This window comes from Arachis stenosperma, chromosome 7, assembly GCF_014773155.1.
Source record: "Arachis stenosperma cultivar V10309 chromosome 7, arast.V10309.gnm1.PFL2, whole genome shotgun sequence".
Classification (NCBI taxonomy): domain Eukaryota; kingdom Viridiplantae; phylum Streptophyta; class Magnoliopsida; order Fabales; family Fabaceae; genus Arachis; species Arachis stenosperma.
Window position 1 is genome coordinate 66,528,793 of NC_080383.1, and position 9,272 is coordinate 66,538,064.

At 40.1% G+C, this 9,272-nt stretch overlaps 1 non-coding gene across 1 annotated transcript; it reads right to left on the reverse strand.

The window, feature by feature from the left end:
- Nucleotides 1-1,279: 1,279 nt before the first annotated feature.
- LOC130942841 (small nucleolar RNA R71) lies at nt 1,280-1,387 on the reverse strand. Its single transcript, XR_009071389.1, has one exon. It is a non-coding gene; the product is annotated as a small nucleolar RNA R71 (small nucleolar RNA).
- Between the last annotated feature and the right edge of the window lie 7,885 nt (nt 1,388-9,272).

A 9,272-nucleotide genomic window follows, 5' to 3' on the forward strand; every position in this document is an offset into this window, starting at 1 on the left:
CGTTAAACGCCCAGAATGGCCTCCATTCTGGGCGTTTAACGCCAGGATGGTGCTAGGGGGAAGATTTTGTTTTCAAATCAATTTTTTTTCAAGTTTTCAAAGTTTTTCAAAATCAAATCTTTTTCAAATCATATCTTTTCAATCAAATGTTTTCAAAATCAATTCCTTTCCTTTTTCAAAGATACTTACTAACAATTAATGATTTGATTGAACATCTCAAATATGTTGCCTTTTCTGTTGAGGAAGGTTTAATGTTTGAATCATATCTTTTCTTGTTAGACAAGTCATTGATTTTCAAAATCAAATCTTTTAAAAATTGTTTTCAAAACATATCTTTTAAAATTGTTTTCAAATCAAATCTTTTCAATCATATCTCTTTAATCACATCTTTTTTTCAAAATCAGTTTTCAATCAAATCTTTTTAATTTCTAATTTCAAAATCTTTTTCAAAAATCACTTGATATTTTTTCCACTTTCAATTTTCGAAAATTATCAATCAATTTTTAAAATGTTTTTGACATCTTTCTAATTAATTTTCGAAAATTCTCTTCCCTCCTTCTCACATCCTTCTATTTATGGAGTACTACTCCTTCTTAATGCACAATTCAAACTTTATCTCATCAAGTTCGAATTCTTCTACCTTCTTTCTTCTATTTTTCTTTTCCTCTGACACCTCAAGGAATCTCTATACTGTGACATAGAGGATTCCACATCTTCTTGTTCTCTTCTCTTTCATATGAGCAGGAGCAGAGACAAAGGCATTCTTGTTGAAGCTGACCCTGAACCTGAAAGGACCTTGAAGAGAAAGCTAAGAGAAGCCAAAGCACAACTCTCTTTAGAGGATCTGACCGAATTCTTCAAAGAAGAAGAACACATGGCAGCCGAAAACAACAACAATGCCAACAATGCAAGGAAGGTGCTGGGTGACTTTACTGCACCTACTCCCAACTTCTATGGGAGAAGCATCTCTATCCCTGCCATTGGAGCAAACAACTTTGAGCTTAAGCCTCAATTAGTTTCTCTAATGCAACAGAATTGCAAATTCCATGGACTTCCAATGGAAGATCCTCATCAGTTTTTAGCTGAGTTCTTGCAAATCTGTGACACGGTCAAGACTAATGGGGTTGACCCTGAGGTCTACAGACTGATGCTATTCCCTTTTGCTGTAAGAGACAGAGCTAGAATATGGTTGGACTCACAACCTAAAGATAGCCTGGACTCTTGGAAAAAGCTAGTCAATGCCTTCTTGGCAAAGTTCTTTCCACCTCAAAAATGGAGTAAGCTTAGAGTGGAAGTCCAAACCTTCAGACAGAAGGATGGAGAATCCCTCTATGAAGCTTGGGAAAGATACAAACAATTAATCAGAAAATGTCCTTCTGACATGCTTTCTGAATGGAGCATCATAGGTATTTTCTATGATGGTCTCTCTGAACTATCCAAGATGTCTTTGGATAGCTCTGCGGGAGGATCTCTTCATCTGAAGAAGACGCCTACAGAGGCTCAGGAACTAATTGAAATGGTTGCAAATAACCAATTCATGTACACTTCTGAAAGGAATCCTGTGAACAATGGGACAAATCAGAAGAAAGGAGTTCTTGAGATTGATGCTCTGAATGCCATACTGGCTCAGAACAAGATATTGACTCAACAAGTCAATTTGATTTCTCAAAGTCTGTCTGGAATGCAAAATACACCTGGCAGTACTAAGGATGCTTCATCTGAGGAAGAAGCTTATGATCCTGAGAACCCTTCAATGGAAGAGGTGAATTACCTAGGAGAACCCTATGGAAACACCTATAATTCTTCATGGAGAAATCACCCAAATTTCTCATGGAAGAATCAAGAGAGACCTCAACAAGGTTTCAATAACAATAATGGTGGAAGAAACAGGTTTAGCAATGGCAAGCCTTTTCCATCATCTTCTCAGCAACAGACAGAGAGTTCTAAGCAGAATACCTCTGACTTAGCAACAATGGTCTCTGATCTAATCAAAACCACTCAAAGTTTCATGAATGAAACAAGGTCCTCCATCAGAAATTTGGAAGGACAAGTGGGTCAGCTGAGCAAGAAAATTACTGAACTCCCTCCTAGTACTCTCCCAAGCAACACAGAAGAAAATCCAAAAGGAGAGTGCAAAGCCATAACCATGGCCGAATATGGAGAGGAAAGAGAGGAGATGGACGCCACTGAGGAAGACCTCAATGGGCGTGCACCAACCTCCTCTGAGTTCCCCAATGAGGAACCATGGGAATCTGAGGCTCAAAATGAGACCATAGAGATTCCATTGGAATTACTTCTGCCATTCATGAGCTCTGATGAGTATTCTTCCTCTGAAGAGGATGAGTATGTCACTGAAGAGCAAGTTGCTAAATACCTTGGAGCAATCATGAAGCTAAATGACAAGTTATTTGGAAATGAGACTTGGGAAGATGAACCTCCTTTGCTCACCAAAGAACTGGATGACTTGTCTAGGCAGAAATTACCTCAAAAGAGACAAGATCCTGGGAAGTTTTCAATACCTTGTACCATAGGCACCATGACCTTCAAGAAGGCTCTGTGTGACTTAGGGTCAAGTGTAAACCTCATGCCCCTCTCTATAATGGAGAAGCTAGGGATCTTTGAGGTGCAAGCTGCAAAAATCTCACTAGAGATGGCAGACAACTCAAGAAAACAAGCTTATGGACTTGTAGAGAATGTTTTGGTTAAGATTGAAGACCACTACATCCCTACTGATTTCATAGTCCTAGAGACTGGGAAGTGCATGGATGAAACCATCATCCTTGGCAGACCCTTCCTAGCCACAGCAAAGGCTGTGATTGATGTTGATAGAGGAGAGTTAATCATTCAAGTGAATGAAGAATCCTTTGTATTTAAGGCTCAAGGATATCCCTCTATCACCATGGAGAAGAAGCATGAAGAGCTTCTCTCAAATCAGAGACAAACAGAGCCCCCACAGTCAAACTCTAAGTTTGGTGTTGGGAGGCCACAACCAAACTCTAAGTTTGGTGTTGAACCCCCACATTCAAACTCTAAGTTTGGTATTGGGAGGTTCCAACATGGCTCTGAGTATCTGTGAGGCTCCATGAGAGTCCTCTGTCAAGCTAATGACATTAAAGAAGCGCTTGTTGGGAGGCAACCCAATGATTATATTTTAACTATTTCCTTTTGTTATTTTATTTTTTTTCGTAGGTTGATGATCATGAGAAGTCACAAAATCAATGAAAAAAGCAAAAACAAAATGAAAAAGAGGAAGAAAAACAGCACACCCTGGAGGAAGATGTTGCTGGCGTTTAAACGCCAGTGAGGTTAGCTGTTGGGCGTTTAACGCCCAGTCTGGCACCATTCTGGGCGTTTAACGCCAGAAAGGGGCACCAGACTGGCGTTAAACGCCAGAAAAGGGCAAGAACCTGGCGTTAAACGCCAGGAATGGGCACCAGCCCGGCGTTTAACGCCAGAAATGGCTCAAAACGTGATTTTGAGCAACATTTGGTGCAGGGATGACTTTTCCTTGACACCACAGGATCTGTGGACCCCACAGGACCCCCACCTACCCCACCACCACTCTCTCTCTTCTTCCCCCATTCACCAATCACCTCAATACCTCTTCCCCCAAAAACCCTTCACCTATCAAATCCCATCTTTCTCTTCACCACTCACATACATCCTTCATAAAACCCCACCTAACCTTCCATTCACATTCAAACCACTTTCCCTCCCAAACCCACCCATAATGGCCGAACTCCATCTCCCCTCTCTCCTATAAATACCCTTCTTCATTCCTTCATTTTCACACAACCTAAACACCACTTCTCCCCTTCTTTGGCCGAATACAAAGCCATCCCTTTCTCCCTCATTTCTTCTTCTTCTACTCTCTTCTTTCTTCTTTTGCTCGAGGACGAGCAAACCTTTTAAGTTTGGTGTGGTAAAAGCATTGCTTTTTATTTTTCCATAACCATTTATGGCATCCAAGGCCGGAGAAACCTCTAAAAAGAGGAAAGGGAAGGCAAAAGCTTCCACCTCCGAGTCATGGGAGATGGAGAGATTCATCTCAAGGGTGCATCAAGACCACTTCTATGAAGTTGTGGCCTTGAAGAAGGTGATCCCCGAGGTCCCCTTTTCACTCAAAAAGGGTGAATATCCGGAGATCCGCCATGAGATCCGAAGAAGAGGTTGGGAAGTTCTTACCAACCCCATTCAACAAGTCGGAATCTTGATGGTTCAAGAGTTCTATGCCAATGCATGGATCACCAAGAACCATGATCAAAATGGGAACCCGAATCCAAAGAATTATCTTACTATGGTTCGGGGGAAATACCTGGATTTTAGTCCGGAAAGTGTAAGGTTGGCATTCAATTTGCCCATGATGCAAGGAGATGAACACCCTTACACTAGAAGGGTCAACTTTGATCAAAGGTTGGACCAAGTCCTCACAGTCATATGTGAAGAGGGCGCTCAATGGAAGAGAGATTCAAGAGGCAAGCCGGTTCAATTGAGAAGGCATGACCTCAAACCCGTGGCTAGAGGATGGTTGGAGTTTATCCAACGCTCAATCATTCCCACTAGCAACCGGTCCGAAGTTACTCTAGACCGGGCCATCATGATTCATAGCATCATGATTGGAGAAGAAGTGGAAGTTCATGAGGTTATAGCCCAAGAACTCTATAAGGTGGCGGACAAGTCCTCTACCTTAGCAAGGTTAGCCTTTCCTCATCTCATTTGTCACCTCTGTTATTCAGTTGGAGTTGACATAGAGGGAGACATCCCCATTGATGAGGATAAGCCCATCACCAAGAAAAGGATGGAGCACACAAGAGACCCCTCTCATCATGAGATCCCTGAGATACCTCAAGGGATGCACTTTCCTCCACAAAACTATTGGGAGCAACTAAACACCTCCCTAGGAGAACTGAGTTCCAACATGGGACAACTAAGGGTGGAGCATCAAGAACACTCCATCATCCTCCATGAAATTAGAGAAGATCAAAGAATCATAAGAGAGGAGCAACAAAGACAAGGAAGAGACATTGAGGAGCTCAAGCACTCCATAGGATCTTCAAGAGGAAGAAAGAGCCGCCATCACTAAGGTGGACCCGTTCTTTAATTTCCTTGTTCTTTATTCTTCTGTTTTTCGAATTTTATGCTTGTCCATGTTTGTGTCTTGTGATCATTAGTGTCTTAGTGTCTATGCCTTAAAGTTATGAATGTCCTATGAATCCATCACCTTTCTTGAATAAAAACGTGCTTAATTGAGAAAAAAGGAAAGAATTACATGAATTTTGAATTTTATAATAGTTTAATTATTTTGATATGGTGGCAATACTCTTGTTCTCTGAATGTATGCTTAAACAGTGCATATGTGATGAGCGGATAATTTGTATACTTTTTGGCATTGTTTTTAGTATGTTTTTGATATCTTTTAGTTAGATTTTAGTACATTTTTATTAGTTTTTATTTAAAATTCACTTTTCTGGACTTTACTATGAGTTTGTGTATTTTTCTGTGATTTCAGGTATTTTCTGGCTGAAATTGAGGGACCTGAGCAAAAATCTGATTCAGAGACCAAAAAGGACTGCAGATGCTGTTGGATTCTGACCTCCCTGCACTCGAAGTGGATTTTCTGGAGCTACAGAAGCCCAATTGGCGCGCTCTCAACGGCGTTGGAAAGTAGACATCCAGGGCTTTCCAGCAATATATAATAGTCCATACTTTGTCCAAGATTTGATGGCCCAAACCCGCGAAGCAATCCGGCCTCAGGAATTCCAGCGTTAAACGCCGGAACAGGAATAAAAGTTGGAGTTAAACGCCCAAACTGGCATGGGAGCTGGCGTTTAACTCCAGAAAAGGTCTCTACACGAATTTCCTTGATTGCTCAGCCCAAGCACACACCAAGTGGGCCCGGAGTGGATTTTTTATGTCATTTACTCATTTCTGTACACCTTAGGTTACTAGTTTACTATTAATAGGACCTTTTACTATTGTATTAGTAGACTTTGGTAGCTATCTTCACTTTTATGCTATCTTAGATCTTTGGGAGGCTGGCCATTCGGCCATGCCTGGACCTTATGCTTATGTATTTTCAACGGTGGAGTTTCTACACACCATAGATTAAGGGTGTGAAGCTCTGCTGTACCTCGAGTATTAATGCAATTACTATTGTTCTTCTATTCAACTCCGCTTGTTCTTTATCTAAGATATCACTCGTTCTTCAACCTATGAACAAGGTGACTGACAACCATTCTTGTTCTACAAGCATTCGAGGCTTTAGTGAATATCTCTTGGATTCCTGATTGCACGATGCATGGTTGATCGCCTGACAACCGAGTGCTCGCCTGACAAACGAGCCAGCCATTCCGTGAGATCAGAGTCTTCGTGGTATAGGCAAGAACTGATGGCAGCATTCAAGAGAATCCGGAAGGTCTAACCTTCTGTGGTGTTCTGAGTAGGATTCAATGATTGAATGACTGTGACGTGCTTCAAACCTGTAACTTGCTGGGCGTTAGTGACAGACGCAAAAGAATCACTGGATTCTATTCCAGTAGGGGAGGGAACCACACCGGTGATTGGCAGCACTGTGACAGAGTGTGTGCATTAGCTTTCACTGCGAGGATGGGAGGTAGCTGCTGACAACAGTGAGACCCTACACGAGTTTGCCATGGAAAGGAGTAAGAAGGATTGGATGAAGGCTGTAGGAAAGCAGAGAGACGGAAGGGAAGGCATCTTCATACACTTGTCTGAAGCTCTTACACCAATGATATACATAAGTATCACTATCTTTATCTTTTATGTTTTTTCGTTCTCATCATCATATACATTTGAGTTTGCCTGACTAAGATTTACAAGATGACCATAGCTTGCTTCAATACTAACAATCTCCGTGGGATCGACCCTTACTCACGTAAGGTTTTATTACTTGGACGACCCAGTGCACTTGCTGGTTAGTTGTGCGAAGTTGTGTAATGCCATGGTATTGAGCGCACCAAGTTCTTGGAGCCATTACCGGGGATTATTTGAGTTGTGAAAAAGTATTGTTCACAATTTCGCCCGACCAAGTTTTTGGCGCCGTTGCCGGGGATTGTTCATGTTTTGAGCAAGCTTTTGGTAACATCAGAGCCAAGATCGGCAACAACATCAAATTTTTGGTGTATTGCCCGGGATTGTTTAGGCTGGACAACTGACGGTTCATCTTGTGCTTAGATTAGGTATTTTTTTTTCGAAATTCTTGAAGATGAATTCTAGAGTTTCATGATGATTTGTTGAAATCTGGCTGGCTGAGAAGCCATGTCTAATCTGATTGGACCGAGGTTTCAACTTATCACCACAAGAGCTTATTGATTTCGTATCAATCTTGCTTTTGGAGCAGTGATTTGCTAAGGCTTGGCTGACCTTTGGTCATGTCTAGTGTTTTGGACCGGAGCTTTCCTTGAAAGCTTGGCTGGCTGTGAAGCCATGTCTAATGCCTGGACCGGAGTCTTAGACTAGTATTGCACTGATTCCTGGAATTCTCATTAAGAATTTTGATACCTTTTCCCACTTAATTTTCGAAAAAAAAAAAATTTACAAAACCAAAAAGACCAAAAATATTTGATGTTTCTTGCATAAGTTTAGTGTCTCATCCTAAGTTTGGTGTCAAATGCATGTTTTTGTTATAATTTTCGAATCCATGCATATATTTCTTTGTTTTGATCTTTGAATTCTATTGACTTGAAGTATTTTGTGTGTCTCATATGCATTTTCATATTGTTAGTGTCAGTAGTACACAAACTGCTAAGTTTGGTGTCTTGCATGCATTGTTATTTGATTCTTGTCGCATTTTGATTATCAAAAATCCAAAAATATTTTTAATTTGTGTCCTTTCAAGTCAATGATACAAAGAATTGAAGATTCAAAACACACTGCAGAGGAATTATACAGAAAAAGCTGAGCATTCAAAAATGCCCAGTGAAGAAGGCAGACTGGCGTTTAAACGCCAGCCAGGGCACCTGGTTGGGCGTTTAACGCCCAAAAAGGTAGCATTTTGGGCGTTAAACGCCAGAATGTATACCATTCTGGGCGTTTAACGCCAGGATGGTGCTAGGGGGAAGATTTTGTTTTCAAATCAATTTTTTTCAAGTTTTTCTAAATCAAATCTTTTTCAAATCATATCTTTTCAATCAAATGTTTTCAAAATCAATTTCTTTCCTTTTTCAAAGATACTTACTAACAATTAATGATTTGATTGAACATCTCAAATTTGATGCCTTTTCTGTTGAGAAAGGTTTAATGTTTGAATCATATCTTTCTGTTGCAAGTCATTAATTTTCAAAATCATATCTTTTTCAAATTGTTTTCAAATCATATCTTCTAAAATTGTTTTCAAATCATATCTTCTCAATCACATCTTTTTAAAACCATAACTTTTCAATCAAATCTTTTTAACCTCATCTTTTTCAAAATAGTTTTCATCAAATCTTTTTAATTTCTAATTTCAAAATCTTTTTCAAAATCACTTGATTTCTTTTCACTTTTAATTTTCGAAAATTATCAATCAAATTTTCAAAATGTTTTCAAATCTTTTAAATGAATTTTCGAAAATTCTCTTCCTCCTTCCCACATCCTTCTAATTATGGAGTACTACTCCTTCTAAATGCACAATTCGAAACATTATCCAATTGAAGTTCGAATTTTCCTTCTCCTTCTTCTTACTAATTCTCTTTTCCTCTGACATTTCAAGGAATCTCTATACTGTGACATAGAGGATTCCACATTTTCTTGTTCCCTTCTCTTTCATATGAGCAGGAGCAAGGACAAAGGCATTCTTGTTGAAGCTGATCCTGAACCTGAAAGGACTTTGAAGAGAAAGCTAAGAGAAGCCAAAGCACAACTCTCTTTAGAGGACCTGACCGAATTCTTCAAGGAAGAAAACATGGCAGCAGAAAACACAACAATGCAAACAATGCAAGGAAGTGCTGGGTGACTTTACTGCACCTACTCCTGATTTTTATGGGAGAAGCATCTCTATCCCTGCCATTGGAGCAAACAACTTTGAGCTTAAACCTCAATTAGTTTCTCTAATGCAACAGAATTGCAAGTTCCATGGACTTCCAATGGAAGATCCTCATCAGTTTTTAGCTGAATTCTTGCAAATCTGTGACCGTCAAGACTAATGGGGTTAACCCTGAGGTCTACAGACTGATGCTATTCCCTTTTTGCTGTAAGAGACAGAGCTAGAATATGGTTGGATTCTCAACCTAAAGAAAGCCTGGACTCTTGGGAAAAGCTAGTCAATGCCTTCT